The sequence below is a fragment of the Cervus canadensis genome, chromosome 16, assembly GCF_019320065.1.
Source record: "Cervus canadensis isolate Bull #8, Minnesota chromosome 16, ASM1932006v1, whole genome shotgun sequence".
Classification (NCBI taxonomy): domain Eukaryota; kingdom Metazoa; phylum Chordata; class Mammalia; order Artiodactyla; family Cervidae; genus Cervus; species Cervus canadensis.
This window is the reverse complement of record NC_057401.1, coordinates 40,704,125-40,719,468: the sequence shown is the minus strand read 5'-3', so window position 1 is coordinate 40,719,468 and position 15,344 is coordinate 40,704,125. Positions and strand designations below refer to the sequence as shown.

Genomic DNA, 15,344 nt, shown 5'->3' with positions numbered 1-15,344 from the left:
GGTTACTCAATGCATGCTTTTTAGAACAACTTCTGACTTTTTCATATAATTTTATTGCAAAAGATAAGTTACTGTTTGATTGATTTCTCATACTAAACACCAAACTCAGCATTCTTTCTTTTGTTTTAGGTTCATAGTATAGAGTAAATATCAACTTGCTGAACAAGAATGAATGTATGTTATTTAGGTATGAGACACTTACACCACAAAGTTAAATGTTTTGTGAAAAACCTACAAGCTCAAAAATTACTCACTGCCTCCATTCTTCTCTCTCTAAAGATTACATTTTAATTCTCATGTTATACAGTCAAATAGCATCATTTATTCATGGAATATTATAGCTCAGGGGTTCATAAATCAGAATACATAGGCTATAAGATGTTCACAAACAACTTTAAAATTGTACTCAAAACTTCTGTGTAATGTGCATTTTCCTGTGAATAATGTTGAAAGCTTTCATCAGATTGTCACTTTGATACAAGAAAGGTTAAAAAGAACATGTTATTAGGGTTTAACATTTTAACATTTACTGCTAAAATATCACTGTTACTGCATACTAAATGTGGCTGACAATGTTAATGATAGATACTGTCTCTTTTAAATACATTTCTGACATTGTTTGAACTATAAAAATACTTGGTTTGCTGAAAAGAGACATCATAGTTCAGTACAATAAGGATGTCTTTTTAATAAATGGTGTCAATAAATAAGATAGAAACATACCATGAAAAGCAAATCTTATATCACATCCAAAAAATTAATCCCATATGAATTATATATCTAAGTCTAAAATATCACAAAATTCTATGTGATAACATGAAAGAATATCTTCAAAACTTTGATATAGTTACTTTAAATTTTTAGAAAATTATATATATATAACAAAAAAGTATTAAACAAAGATGGAAAGATTACATTGAGAGTAAGAACTTCTTTTCATCAAAAGAATTTTAAGTCAAAAAACAGAGTAACAAGTGTGACAGCTCAAAAAGGATTTGTATGCAGAATATATAAAGAATTTCTAAACATCAGCAAGAAAAGACAGAAATCCCATTGGAAAAATGAACAAAAGACCTGAGGAAGCACTTCACAAAGAGGATATCCAAATGGTTAATGGATATATGAAAAACACACAATCTTATTATTTTTCAGGGAGATATTCATTAAAATCCCAGTAAGATTTCAATATACTCCTACTTGAATGGATAAAATTGCAATGCCTGTGACAGTCTATTTATTAATCTGGATGATGGTTCCATGGATATATTCACTTTGTGAAACTAAGAGGTACATATAATACTTGTAAACTTTACTCTGTACATGTTTTACTTACATAAGTTTTTTTTTTAAGGAGCATATTTAACACAAGTGAAAATATCTGTATTAATAGAATAAATATATAGAATGCTCTTATATGGGGTTGGTTACCATTTTTTATTTGTGTTAGTTGTTCAGTCATGTCTGACTCTTTGTAACCCAATGGACTATAGCCTTCCAGGCTTCTCTGTCCATGGGATTCTCCAGGCAAGAATACTGGAGTGGGTGGCCATTTCCTTCTCTAGGGATCTTCTCAACCCAGGGATCAAACCTGGGTCTCCTGAGTTGCAGGCCGATTCTTTACCGTCTGAGCCACAAGAGAAGCCTCATTTTTTTTATTTGAATCAGGAAAAATAATTCAACTGTCAGCCACTACCCGAAGTGACTGAACTGGAAAACCCTTTCTCTGTCCTAGGCCCTTAGATCTAAAACTAGAGTATCTGTTAAAGGCAAAACAAACGAACAACAAAAAACTGAGAAACCTTCAAGAAATGGACTTTCTTCACTTGATTCATTTTAACTGCTGCATATACAACTTTTCTCATTGGGTAATTAGTTAAAATGTTATTTAATTATGTTTATTCAATTTAAAAGGGAATAATTATCTCCGGTAGAAGTAAGAGCTAATTATATGATGAAAATATATACTTATATACAGAAGAACTAGAAAAGTTGATGAAAGTTACATAAATTTATGCAGAAGTATGTAAACTTCTTCAGTCTATTGATATAGCACTAAAGTATACCCATTTCTAGAGAGAAATCAAGATGGTTAAGAATTCCCTGGTGGTCCAGTGGTTAGGACTCAGTGCTTTTACTGCCAAGACCACAGGTTCAACCCCTGGTCAGGGAACAAAGATCCCACAGACTACCCTTATGTCTGGGAAGTGTATATGAATTCTCAGATTCTAGAATGTCACTCACTGATTCACAAAAAATAAATAAAAAGCACTTACCATGTGCAGCACTAAGTCAGATGAAGGATCCTTGTCTTCCAGAAACTTGCATTCTAGCAACCAAAAGGGAAAAAAAAAGAGAAAGAAAGAGACACATAGTCAGAAAAGAAGGAAACCAAGTAAATAAAATATTTACACATTGTGCTAACTCTTATAATAGACACGAATGAGGAAGTGAAATATAGAAAATTACAAGGAGGGCTAGTTTCAGCCAAGGTATTCAAGAAAGACCTTTTTAAAATAAAACTAAAAGTGAGAACTGGAGGATAAGAAGCAGGTAGAAGTGAGTGCTGTCCAATGCTACTGTAACAAGGAGTACTAAGAGCTATCTCTTATTGAGCACTCAGGATTTGCTGTGCACTGCTTGGAACATCTCATATTTAGTCCTTTGAGGAACTCTGTGACATTGAAACTATTACTTTCATCATTGTCCATACGGATGAAGAAAATGAATTTAGGCATAGAGAGCTTAAGTGATTCTTTCATGACTGAGTAATATTCCATTGTATCTGCAGATGATTTCAATGTATATATTGAAAATAGAATTGACAGAATTTGCTGATGAATTGGAAAAGTGATATGAAATAGGAGTCCATAATGCTTTGCAAGAGGACTCTAGCTGGAATAAGAAGGTAGTTTCCATTTATTGGAGTTGACTGGTAAAGGACTCTGGCTTGAGACTTGAGACTTCTCTTCTTCAATCTTTGTCTAGTTTGAGATGTCTTTGAGACATCTAAAAACAGATGTCAAGTGGCAATTGTATATGCAAATACAGAGCTCATGAGAGCTCTCAGCTGGAGCTGCAAAGTGAGATGTCATCGGTCTATGTAAGGAACGTAAAGCCATGGAGGTTGCTGCAGTCTTCTAAGAAGAGAGGAGAGGAAAAAGAAAAGGTCCAGGTGGGTTGTAGGAAGACTCTGATGTGGGCTGAGAAGGGACCCAAAAGAAGACAGAAAATGTCCTACAGGTATGCAAAAAATCAGGCTAGTGCCAGGAAAGAATGTTTAAGGAAGGAGGAAGTGAACAGTGCTGTCAATATTATTCATTCCAGTTTGAGGGAAATGCAAAGAGATGAGTGTCTATTGGATTTGCAACATTATGAGAAGTGTTTTGGTCAGAAGCAGATTCCAGGGTTGCAGAATGAGCGGGAGTAGTATAGGCAATCCCTCCAGCTGAGAAAAATCATCAGTGTTTCTGGTGCAGATTTTTCCACAGCCTCTAAGCTCTAGAAACCATTTTTCCTAGTAATAAATGTAGATAGTTGATTCACATTGGAAAATGAAGAACACCATCCAAATTGCAAACAACGTCAATCTGGTTTGCATACAGTAATAACTGAATTAGAAAAATTATTTAAGTTACCAAAAATCAAGAAAAATTTGTTCTTTTGATCATTTTGACTGGTATGGTATCTGATATAGTACAAAAACAGGACACGTATCAGTCAAGCCTAGTCACGGTGTACATAGGCATTCAATCATCCTACCAATGTTTATTTCCTACTGTGTTCTGGGCATTGGGGTAGACATTAGAATTCAAAGATACAGAGGTGAACAAAAAATAAACCCTCCTCACAAGGAGCTAACAGTTTGGAGGGGGAAAACAAAAAAAAATCCATTATAGGAAATTTAATTTCATATCAGAATCATAATGTAAAATCAAATGCAGCAAAATAACAAGCTAAAAAATATGTTATGACATGCTTTTAATTTGATATTTGGGCCTGTCTCTTGAGACTTTCAAAGCAGTTGTCAATCATTTCAAGTGGGACCATTTCTCTAGCTATTTTGAACAATGAAGTAAATTATGCTAACAGTATGCCCACTGTATTCTAAATAATTATAGTCTTTGGACAGAGGTATTACTCTATACATAATTATGGCATTTTAGAACATACATTTTCTTGATAGCTAAAAATATATGCATCCAAATCTATATCTTTGCATACCCTGATTTACTTAAACTTCTGAAACAAAAAGAAATTAAAGCACATCAATAAATGAAAAAATTTTAACACTATTAAGTAGAATAGATTACTTTTAAAATATTATCCAATACCTACCATCTTTATAAACTACAATTTCTTATACATTATCTGTACAATTTTTCAAATATGCATGTATTTATGATCTAAATAAGAATTTTAATAAATTAGGTTTCTTTTTAGAAAAATACAACTGTTCCAAAGCATTAGCAGCCATAGCTAAATTCTTCATCAATTACAAACATGTTTTTTCCATCATTCATCGAAAATTACTCATCCTCTTCAGAAAAATGAAGAAACAGCTTTAGCTGCCCACGTGGGAGGACAGTGTAGTAAAGAATTTGTGCATTTCTATGAAGTCAAATTTTAGAGAGCAATTTCTGAAAGGGTAATAAGACAACTGAAAACAACACAAATGCCTATCAGCACAGAGACAGAACAAGTTATGTTCTATCCACACTGAAAAGTAGTGATTAGCAGGAAAAGAAGCAGGCTATTGATAGAGACCATATTTCTACTGCCACATGGATGAAATCTCAACCACATTGTTTATTGTATGTTTCCATTTCCTAAAGTTCTAGATCAGCCAAATGTAAACACAGTGAAAAAAGTAAGTGGTTGCACCTGTTGGCACTGAGCAACCCAACAGAAAGATTGTGAGGAAATTTCCTGGGGTGATTAAACACTATCTTTCACACAAGTGTGTGCAACTGTCAAAACTCATCAAATGGGAACACTTAAGATCTACACATTTTATTGGATATAAATTACTCATAGATTGTTTTAAATAATAAAAATTACTTTCTTAGAAATCTAAAAAATAATGCTTGAGTTAGATTAATAAAAGGCAAAGCAACCCATACTTACAAAAATTCCTCTTTAGAATCTGTACATAATTATATCTTCTAAAATTCTCTTCTTAAATTTACTATTAGTCTTATAAAATGGAAAAGAGCAAAAATTACTAAGGATTTAATAAATATCACATCAAGTTTTAGTCTTTCTATTGACGGAAGTGCTTAATTATCTTTTTCAAAAAGATCAACTGACAATTTGATATTTCTTTTAGGGATGCAAAATTCCCTTACTTGAAAAAAATCTTGCATCAACAATTTTGGAAATAATGAAGAGCCCTGTTTCTCATTTTGACTTTTTCAATTCTTTTCATGGAACACTTAACTCAATTAAAGTTGTTGACATGCCATAGTCTCATTTTTAATGCCATGATGCAGTGATTGACCTCTTTTACTCCAGGGTGTTCTTTTATTAATCATGTTTGTAAGGTGCATGTTGGCACAAGACTCCGAATGATAGGGCCCTCGTGATTGACTGTTAATTAATTTATTTCACCAGAAATATTTCCTTAATACAGCAGGACACGGAATGTTGAAACAAACACTACGATTTAATGTTTTGAGATTCAGATGTGCTGTGCTCACTACAATTAAATAATAGTGGGCAGCTCTTATGAAATCATCACATATTAGATATGGGATTAACACATGAAAGACATGAAGGAAGCTGGATGCCACTGTCAGATGTCCTGTCTGAATGGAGAGTTACAGGACAACATTCTTTCCCATGAAAGTACCTCTCAAATTGGAGGCAGAAGGCCATCAGTAAGTAGCACCATTCAATTAAAGTATGTTCAAGGAGTTTACACATGTGTTTCTTTTTTTCAAATTATGCATACAGTGTGGTATGTCCAGGAGAGTTATTGTAATTTTTTTCATCTGCAAAGGCATTAGCACACCATGAATACAGATTGACCTTTTGCCCCAAACCAATTTGCTCATCCGCTCACCAGGACAGCAAGTCAATTGCACAAGTTCCCTGATGGGAAGAGCAGACTTTAGCATGCGTGATATATGCTGCTTAAGTTATAGGTTGTAGAGCTCTAGAGAAAGCTGAAAAATGAAATTTAAGCTCTATAAGAGATAAAAAGAAGCATCACTGTCATAGCCCAATTGACTTTGTAAATAATGCTGGACTCCCTAGGGGGGGATTTCTTGTTACTGTTGATTTACATTTTAAAAATCTCTAGAATTTGCTTGCTTCTGAAGCTTTAACCTGAATCATAAATCCTACCCAATTATAACATCTGAAAAAATGGCTGTTAGCTGAACAGTAGATCTTGTTACTCAGAACATGATGCTGTATCTTTGTATTACTATCATTGTTTTCTCAACTTTGTTCGATTTAAAAATTGTTTTATTTTTTTGAAGGGAGACGAAGACCTGCTCTCCATGATATAGGCACTATTAATTCTACCTAACACTGCTGATGAGTATGAAAACAAAAAAGAAATTCATAGTAGCAATCAGAGGAAGTCAAACCTGTAAACAAACATCTTTTTTTTTTTCTCAAACAGAATGTTTCTATCACCTTACTGAATTCGATTAAACAACAAAAACAGTTCAACCTATCCTGTATTTCAGGTCCAGTTTATTACACCATTGCTGTATCAATGCAATGTGTTATGTTACATATTATTGCTTGCACATGAAACAGCAGTCTTACTAGTTGTAAAGCAATATCTCATTTCTGTGGACAGGTCAAGATTAATGACATGATACAGAAAAAATAATTTTTCTAAATATTTGAAGGACTTTCTAAAAATACTATAATAATACAGAAAGAAAAGAAACTTAAAGATGCACCAACTATATTCCAGGGATGAAGTTGAATATGAGGAGAAAATTTATTTCACAAAAGAAGAAAATCTTAGTAGATGTCACCCACAAAGAAAATCTCTTCTGTTCCTAGGACCATGGATGACAATACATATACACAGAGAGAGAAGTTCTGGCTTTACCTTTGATAAACTCTGAAGAAATCTGAAAAGATAAAATATGCAACACTAAAAATGAAGAAGACTTGGGGAGGTATTTAAAATGGGAGAAGGTATGGTATAAAGCAAGATTATGTGTCTTTTTTAGAGAAATATAGATGAAGTAAAAGACTGCGGTCTTTTCTTGTAGTGGATATCGTAGAAGTGATGAACCTTCAAGAAAACAGGAATATAAATTAGGGCACAAAGAAGGCAAAGCAGGCAGGAAGGAGAGCAACAGTTATTAGATGAGGGAATAAGCATTAATTGTGAAATTTTTTTATGAATGCTGAAAAGGTTTATGTAAAGTTGAAAGTCTATGATTATTGAACCTACAAGTGATGATGGCAAAGAACAGCAGTGTGAGTTGAGAGAACGGAGTTGAGGAGCATCTGAATAGGAAAGGTAGGACCAAATACACAAGGAAAGACAGACACATATGATTGTAAATCTTCACAGAGCATGAGGAAATGTTTGTAGATTTTAAGCAGGAAGAAGAATCATAAGAACAATGCTTTAGTTATAGTCACCAAGCAGTTGTGAAGGCTACCCCTGCAGCTCAATGGTAAAGGATCCACCTGCAATGCAGGAGCCTCAGGAGACGTGGGTTCAATTCCTGGGTCGGGAAGATTCCCTGGAGGAGGGCATGGCAACCCACTCCAGTGTTCTTGCCTGGAGAATCCTTTGAACAGAGGAGCCTGGCCAGCTACAGTCCATAGGGTCACAAATAGTTGTACACAACTGAAGTGACTTAGCATGCACACATCAGCTGTGTATAAGACAGACTATAGTGAGAGTACACTGGAGGCAGAGTGAAGCAACTGCAGCATTTGTCTGTGAAATAAACACCTGGAATATTCTGGCTCAGTTCAAATTCATTAAGCACTAAGTGTGATCTAAGCTCTGCGCTGAGCTCTGGGAGTGGAAGGATGGCAGGAATAGTGCTGTGGAGGACCTCTTAGGATGAATCCAGTTCCATAACTTCTCAAGTACTGTAAGAATGCTGTGAATTTGTTGCTATGGAAGTTAGAGGAGAGGCACTTAGCTCAACCTATGTAGGAAAAGGAAGATCTCTAGCAAAGGTTATGCTTGAACTTAGTCTTGAAAGCTGAGTGAGAGTTACTAATGGCTAGAAGGAGGGTCAGTTTGGAGGAGGAAAACTGCAATCTAATAAGAGAACAAACTCAGGCTTTTGAGTCATATTATGGTTCTTGGTATCAGTTTAATAGGTGAAAGAATACCATTCTAATTGTAAGAACATTAAGGTCAGCTTTGTGTCTTAGAAGTATCCTTCTATGGCATAAATGAGGCAAAGTGAGACTAGAAAGAAGAAGCTTAGTTAGGACTGATGAGGAAAGAGCTTTGACTTTTGCATCAACAGCAGTAGTGAAAAGGAGGAGACTCCTGAAATATTTGAGAGATGAAATGCAAAGGACTGTGTAATTGTCTAAATAGGAAAAGTAAAGAAGGAAATAACAGAATGATTACTGACTTTCTGTCTGTGACAGCTGGCTCAGGGGGTGGTGTGTCAGTAACTGTCATTCAGAATTTGAGAGGATGATTCAAGAACAGGGTTCATCCGAGGTGCCTGTGAAACAAACTGATAAACAGAGCAGATTATAAATCTGAACATCAGTGGAATGATCAAGACAATATATAAGTTTGGGAATCATAAGCACTTAAGCTATTATAGGATTTGATCCCTGGGTCAGGAAGATCCACTGAAGAAGGCAATGACTACTAAATCCAGTATTCTGGCCTGGAGAATTTCATGAACAGAGGAGCCTCTCCAACTACAGTCTATAGAGTCACAAAGAGTCAGACACGACTGAGCAAATTCATTTTGAAGCTATTATAAAATGATGAGTGAGAATGAGACTTCTAAGGAAAACAATGTAACCTGAGGAGATCAGTGGGAAGAAGGCAGCATCAGCTTAAGAAGAAAAAGGAAATCAGGAAGGAGACAGAGAAGAAACTGGGAAAGTTGCAGGAAGAAAATTGGTAGGAAGGGATTAGATAGAAGCCAAAGAAGCAGAGAAGATCCAAGAGACTAGCAAAGAGAAATCTTGCTGCACATGAGGTAAGGAAGTGGTGACTGATGTGATTCAGAGGTGATCTTGAAAATTTCAGTTATAATTCCTCACAAGGACTTGCATTCAGGGAGCTGGGACAAATATGCCAACACTGATAGGAAAAAAGCATGTGAGGTAGATGAGGCTAAGAGACATTTTATCAGTGTGAGTTTTTTGCCAGTCCTCATTTGCCAGCCTGCCAATCGATATGGGTCTACAAAATACTGTATCACTTTCGACTCAATTGCATTAAAACTCAACTCAGTCCCTATGTTCAAGGGCTGTTAGACTCAATCAAGAAACTCTTAACAGTTGGTAGACTTCACAAATCAGAAGGAACAAGACAATTTCCACAAAGGACTGTGATTCTTATAGTTGTTTCCTTTCCTCACTTTATAATGGTACCATTAGTTAGAATTCCAGACACTACGTAAAGGGAAACCATTCAGTCAGGTTGACATTTATAAGGTTAACCAAATGGCTGTGAGATACAGCAAATAACAGTAGTACCTGAAAGAAGTTGGGGAAAAAAAATTGTAAAATACACCCACATTTCATCCTAAAAAGCCAACAAGGAAGGTTTTTCTCAACAGTGAGACAGATTTGGAGAAAGGTAATTATGCAGGCAATTCAATGCCTACTGAAGTGTGAGTTCTGATATCCCACCCCCCTCCCTGCCACGTGTAAGACATTTGAAAGCAAGAGGGAGCTTAAATCGGTTGACAGTTTCAACATATGCTCCCCCTCCTTCCGCTTTGCGGCATGAAAGCCACTCGGCCACACTTTCTCACATTTTGCAAAGGTGAGAGGGTGAGGATATGTTTGACAGAGTCCTACTGAAGGGGGACATGGAAGGAGGAGAGTGCTCTACCGCCGAAGATGCTGCCCTCGGCGTCACCTTTCCCTTCCCCAAGTTTCAAATATAAGGGAAAGAAACCGCCACGCGTGCATGATTCATATGGGAACCTCCTGGTCGCCTTATGTGGCTCATAAATTATTCTGAAGATATCTCTAGGGCATAGACCCTTTTTTTCCCTCTTTAAATCGCAGCTAGATCTCAAGATCCATAAAACCAAACGGATTCATGGAAAGTGAAGAAACACTGAATAAAACAAAAAGGAATACCCTCAAAATCGGTATGAAATTTACTCTGTGCCATGATATTTTTAAAACAAAAGAATAAAACAACTTTATATGGATCTTCTCTAGTTCTTTGTGTCTGGCAATCAGGAAAACCAAACACAAGAAGTATTAAGTAGACTACACAAACCACTTTATTCTGCAGAGTTCAGGGGTGCACGATGTTCAGTCACTTGAAAATAATACTTTGTACCTCAATAGCACCTTTAGTTCAAGGGTCATGGGGTATTTACAAACATGAAATACTTCTACAAAACTCAGTGACTCTGCCCACACTGTAGACTGGCAATCTTCACAGAGATTTAGCAGCAGCATGCCCCACTGCATTGCAAGTTACTTGTGGAGGCAGAAATAAATCCCAAGACCTTCTGCTGCCTGCTCTCTGCTCAAAACATGATATGACATTTCTGCCCTCACTTTGAATCACTGGTTCTTCAAATATCAGAAGATGTAGCCACAAAGATAAGAAATCTGTGAAAGGAAAATGTTGAAGCTGAAGACAAAAATACCATAACTATTAAACGATGACTAAACTCTTCCCATTCAAAATATGACTCCAGGGTTAGTGTGGCCTCAAATCTAAAATGTGAGATTTTTCCTCTAGTTTATGCAGGAAGCCCATTTTTTATCTCTGTCTTTTTCTTTCACCATGTCTCTCTTACATTTCAATTTTTAAAAAACTTCAAATTAATAATCCCTGGATAGTTTTTTTCCAGAAACATAAAAAAGAAACTTCCAGGAAGTAAATGGCACCTAGCATGCCAGAATAAATGTCAGTAAGTCCATGTACCAGGCTGTGTGTCTGCCTTCTTCCCAAAGGATTCTTTAGACCCTCACAACTCATTCCTTACTTAATTTTAATGCTAAAGAGTCTGGCTATGGCTGTCCTGTTTGGAAGCAGATTGGAAGCCACAAATTAGAAGGGAGGGAGATAGATGACTAGTGTTAGGTAAAAAAATATGAGCAAACTTTTTTCTTTTTTTTTGCAAAATACAAGACAATACATGAAGCAAGCTGGCATATTGGAAAGCATAATGGTATGTGTAAACTTGGCCAGGATATGGTGCCCAGTTGTTCGGTCAAATGCCAGTCTACATGCTGCTGTGAACGTGTTTTTTAGGTATGATTAACATCTAAAGCCAGTAGACTTTGAATAAAGCAGATTGCCCTCTACAACCTGAGTGGGCCTGTCCAATTGGTTGAAGGCCATAAGAGAAAACAGTGAGGTCCCCAGAGGAAAAGGGAATTCTACTAGCAGAGAGCCGTCAGACTGAAGCTGAAACATTAGCTCTTCTTTGGGTCTCCTGCCAGTCAGCCTGCTCTGAAGATTTTGGACTTAACAGTCCCCACAATGACATTCTTAAAATAAAACTGTTTCTCTATATATTTATAGTTTCTCTGGGAAATCATAACTAATACAAAGAGGTCCACATGGCAAGGGCCTGAGCATAGCCTAAGTCCAACAACCATTGACAATTCAATGGTCTTAAAAAACATTCACGGTACCATGCAGCTTTCACTACTATTCATACCCACGACTTCTCATGATGACCAACAAAAGCTCTGCGCCTGTCAAAAAATAACTGCCCCTGCCCCGTCCTCTTAGCCCCAGGTAAACTCTACTCTGCTTTCTGTCTCTGTGAATTTGACTACTCTAGATACCTTATGCAAGTCAAATCATATAATATCTGGGTCTAACATATTTCACCTAAGCAGTGCATCAAAATTGTAGTATCAAAATCTTATTCCTTTCAAGGCTGAATAATATTCTATGGATCTGTACAAACGTTGTTTATCCATTCATTTGTTGACGGATGCTTGAGTCATTTTCAGCTTTTTGCTATTATGAATAACACTGCTATGAAATGGGTATACAAATAGTTATTTGGGTCTCTGCTTTCAATCATAGGAGTGGAATTGCTAGATTATATAATAGTTCTATGTTTAACCTTCCGAGAAACTGCCAAACTGTTTTCCACAGAGTTCCCAGACTTTTAAATTTCAGTAAATCAGGAAATAGACACACACACGCATACACACACACACACGAATCAACATAGGGCTGTTTTTAATTTTTCCAAAAGTAAAAACCTTTAAAAAATATCTATAAATAAAACTTTTCTCTCCCATTACAATGTAAAACAAAGAGTTATAATCAAAGAGGTGGGTACATGTATCTCAGAATAAAGAATCACACTTTAAAACTTCTCTTTACTGTTCTTATATATATTTTTTAACTTTTCTATTTTCTATATTTTGGTTTTGTTTTAGATCACTGAAAATTTTGTTAGGGACTGGCAGTGACCTAAGGGGTGACATTTCTAAACCACTCATCTAACTGAACACAACTCATGTTTTAGATCAATAAGCAAGGACCAGGAGAGACTGGAACTGGGACTATCACTTGTTGCAAGCTAATTTAGTATAGTTGCCTACTCCCTCCCCCAACCCCACAATTTCAACCAAACAGCCAGAGACATAGAATGCAAATAACCACAATAATAATATTAACAATAGGAACTGGATACCCAGTGGCTGCTAAAAGTGATTAAATTAGTTGAGAATTAGCATTGAGAATTGTCCTCTACTTAATCCTCTGAAACCTGGCAGGCATTTGTCTTCAAAAACTATGCCAAACTATGAAATTTCTGTTGAGTCTTCCTCTTGTTTCTTTTGCGTGGTTGGTCCCTTCCATCCACGCTGTCAGCATGACCTCCAGTCACCTGGCCAGAGAGGTGCTACCGGGACACTCGCTCCCTTTGTCACCAGGCTTGTACCCCTGTCCTCTCCACTCCCAGAGCCCCACTCTGATGAGACGGTGGGTAATCCAGCCCTAGAAATTCACCAGCTCTTTCACGCCTTTTGATTTGTTCTCACAAAGAATCAAAGGTGTTCAACATGTAAAATAACTTATTTCCATGCCTTTCCATAAGATGTATTATTTTCCCAGTTAAAATTACACAGATGTTGCACAGCAGAAAGTAACACAGCATTGTAAATCAACTATACTCTAATGAAATAATTTTTAAAGTAATTCACAGATCATTTAAAAAATTACACAGATATGATTTGAACATTCCTCTGTTCCTTACGTTTTAGATTTTAAATGTTATCTTAAGCCATAAACAGAAAATCTTAATAACTGGGAAGTTATAGCTAAAATCTACACGTGCTTACCCCAAACTGTCCCTCAAAATCACCCAGGAAGTTTTCTATATTAAATAATCCAGGACTACATGCCAGACCTCTAAGTGAGAATCTCTGAGGGAGTGGCTGGGGAACTTGAATGTTATAAAAGAACTCCAAGGGATTTTGATATGCCAGAAGATTTGGAAATCTGTAGTCTAACAAAGTGACCCAAAAAAGGTACATACAGAGATCTGCAAGAAATGACAGATGTAATTTACTATTAAATTGCTTCTCTTGGTTGGAAATACGATAAAATATCCCCCTGCAATTCCTAGTGTACACATAAATGGATTAAATTGGTTAATGAATTTATCTGATATGCCACTTTTGCAAAGTTTCCCATTGAGTGATTGATGGCTGAGCAGAACTGAATTCCTGAGGGGAAAACAGTGACTTACACGGGCTTCAGAAAATCAGACCATTGGTTAACTGTTTAAAGTCATTTATTAAAAGACTATGTCAGGTGAGGTACTTTACTGGAGTCCACATTTATGCCCGTGCTAAGTTGTTTCAGTCGTTTTCGACTCTGTGCAATCCTGTGGACTGTAGCCTGCCAGGCTCCTTTGTCCATGGGATTCTCCAGGCAAGAATAATGGAGTAGGTTGCCATTTCCTTCTCCAGGGGATCTTCCCGACCCAGGGATCAAACCTGCATTTCTTATGTCTATCTGCATTGGCTGGCGGGCCCTTTACCACTAGCGCCACCTGAGTGTGTATACACACACACACACACACACACAACCAATAGAGAGGTATTGCTCTCACGAAGGGTGGAATATTGGCAACTGAGGGCATTGCAGAGCCAGTTCAATACCTCATGCAATTTTGGGGAGGCAGCTCTGCATGGGTCTTGCACCTTTTTGCATGTCTTCTGAGCAGAGGTATCAATGGTTTTTGTTCTGGACTATCAAGGATGCTTGTATAGTGAAGACCCTTGGAAGACTGAGAGAAGATCTCCATCTGGGGCACAGGACAGGTTTGTTTCCTGAACAAAATAATAAAGACAATATCTCTCCCTAAGGCAAAAGTTGGGCAGCACTGCAACCCCCCTTTATAATATTAAGGTTTTGTTAAACTCAGGGCTCCTCAGCTGTGACACACCCCCACTGTGTTCAGAGCTTTCCCAGGCTTCACCCCTGTGGGACTGATGGGCAAGGGAACCAGTGCAAAGATGAGGCTCAGGCCACCCGCTGTGCTGAGTGGTAAAGACCTGTGTCTCTAACAGGAGGCTGCATCTTCTGCCAGCATCCATGAAGCTGAGGCAGGCTAACTTTTTAACTTGCAATTAAAGTCTCTGACTCTTCACAGTTCTTGACAGATTCTTGCATATCTAAGTTTTGCTTCATAACTGATAGCGTATTCCTATGCCCTTCCTGCCATTTCTGGTTCCTGTTGCTGGCTTTCAATAAAGTATTCTCATTCTATCTCCATTTTAAAATCAGAATTTTCTATACAACGTGAGAGCAGAAACTTCAAACAAAATGACTGAGCTAGTTTTTTACTGAATACAGGCATGTCCTATGGCAGTGGACTCTGCCTCAGTAACTCTAAGAAAAACCCTAGTGCTGTTCTTTACTGCATAAAAGTGAGATGGTTGGATTTTTTGGCTTTTGTATGACATTTATGGTTTTCTGCTGAAGGTAGAGAGCCAAAGTTGCTTCATATGGGTTATATAGAATTCTCTATCCCCAGATACAGAGTGGTCATTTTAAATATAAAAGCTTTGACCAGTGCTTTACATCAGCAGCAGAACCAGGGTGGCTCTTTAAAGTATAAAGGGTATTAGGTAGCTAAGGGCTCGGTCGAAATATTTCAAGTTTAAAATAGCTCCACATGGGAGTTAAATCATCCTGGCAG

The 15,344-nt window shown here is 36.9% G+C and overlaps 1 long non-coding RNA gene across 2 annotated transcripts in view; it reads right to left on the bottom strand.

The window, feature by feature from the left end:
- LOC122454514 overlaps positions 1-15,344 on the bottom strand; it is a 106,167-nt gene that overhangs the window by 53,369 nt on the left and 37,454 nt on the right. Inside the window, exons 2-3 of one of the 2 annotated variants that reach the window (XR_006273426.1) lie at positions 8,580-8,675; positions 2,274-2,326 (exon numbers count right to left, since the gene is read on the bottom strand). This is a non-coding gene — a long non-coding RNA (uncharacterized LOC122454514). The remainder of the gene's footprint in view (positions 1-2,273; positions 2,327-8,579; positions 8,676-15,344) is intronic. The other variant, XR_006273427.1, reaches the window with a different exon arrangement.